Here is a 1,583-nt window from a genome sequence, read left to right as displayed (position 1 = left end):
ATATTACATTTACATTGGACCAAAATGCGTGATTTGAAATCAGTCATTTGAAGGTGTTTACACTGCTTGATCCGCATTTGCTTTGACTTCTCATCAAATGAAAAGGGAAGACAAAAACAAAATGTATGTAAACAAACACTACATTTATTATATTGTTAACGCTTTTTGGACACAAAAAGGCAATTATTCTTTGATTAAACTAAAAATGTGTAAAGCTCTTGTATAAATGAACAATTTTTACACACAAATTTCAAAGATTTATTTATTTCGTTGTGTTTGTTTTGTGTTTGAAAAATTCCAAATGTCAAAGACAAACCAAAGCTTTTGTGGAACTTTTGTTTCTGAGTCCGTTCAATAAAATAGTACGGCAATTGGAACGCATTTGTTTCGTGATTTTGTGTAAATGCGTCGAAATGCGTCATTCTGGAAATGTGAATTTGTATGGAGAAATGCGTGATTTGGCCTCGCATTTGAGGTTTCTCGCCCAAATGACGCATTTGGGCTCAATGTAAATGTAATATAATGTATCCCAAAGTCCCAAAAAATTCATATCAAATCGCATACATTCCTCGATTACTAGGCAATGCAAAACTGAATGAACATTTTGTAGGAGATCGCCGTGGGGAAAATATGCATATTCGAATGCGAAAACGAATGTTTTCTTGATTTGTTTTTTCGATTATCATACATTAAATTTTGCCTTTGTGTGACTGCGTCTGGATGGGTTTGCCGGCGAGCAATTGGAACACCTCTTGTGCGGTTGTCCGGTGTATGCGCGAGAAAAACTAATGCATTTTAGGTCCTTACAGTCGATTCCGTACGTATAAGACAATTTTCAAAAATCATTCGTGAAATTTAAAGATTTTTTTTTGGTCGCAGTGTACCTTGTTCTGCTACCATGTTCTTAACTAGATAGATAGATAGGATTTTTTGAGGTATGTACTGCGAACAGGATATCCATTCTGTCCTTTTACTGTTTACAACAATTTAAGCAATTTTTTATTGCAGAATGTATGAAGGTGTCTCCGAAAAATGTAAAAAGGTCACCGCTAGGTTCGGCAAAAAATAGCCTTACAAAAATATTTTAGACTCAGGTGTTTTCTTTTTCTTGTAGGGTGATACGGTCTAATGTACATACAGACAGTGGATGTGGGAGACGCTTGCGATATTGTTGTTTCTCTTTTCACACTTTGAATAGTTACCCAACAAGCATTTCAGTAAACGTTTTTAAAAATAACTTAAATTAAGTTTGCTATAATAAGCGTTAAATAAGCATTTTTAATATTAAGCTTATTAAAAGTTTTTTCAAACAAACCTTTAATAAGTTTTGAGAGCGAATGTTTATAAATAACTTAAACTTATAAATGAAATGTAAATGCCAACGACATGAAGTAGTAAATATAAAATTTTTTCAATCGTAAGTGACGTGTTTACGTTTTTTAAAATATATTATTAAAAGAACAAATTAAATAAAACCAATGCGGTAAAACAAGAAAATCCAATCCAGGACCCGCTGCGCTAATCGGTGGAGCATTCGAGTCTTCAAATGATGAGTTCCCCTTATCCTTTCTTAGTTTAACATT

The 1,583-nt window shown here is 33.2% G+C and overlaps 1 protein-coding gene across 1 annotated transcript in view; it reads right to left on the bottom strand.

The window, feature by feature from the left end:
- LOC118747360 overlaps positions 1 to 1,583 on the bottom strand; it is a 27,313-nt gene that overhangs the window by 1,986 nt on the left and 23,744 nt on the right. The gene's annotated exons all lie outside the window — the stretch shown is intronic.

Source organism: Rhagoletis pomonella, unplaced genomic scaffold (genome assembly GCF_013731165.1).
Source record: "Rhagoletis pomonella isolate Grant_MI unplaced genomic scaffold, Rhpom_1.0 Rhpom_scaffold_00011, whole genome shotgun sequence".
Taxonomy (NCBI): domain Eukaryota; kingdom Metazoa; phylum Arthropoda; class Insecta; order Diptera; family Tephritidae; genus Rhagoletis; species Rhagoletis pomonella.
The sequence above is the reverse complement of the archived record's forward strand: the minus strand, read 5'-3'. Positions and strand labels throughout refer to the sequence as shown.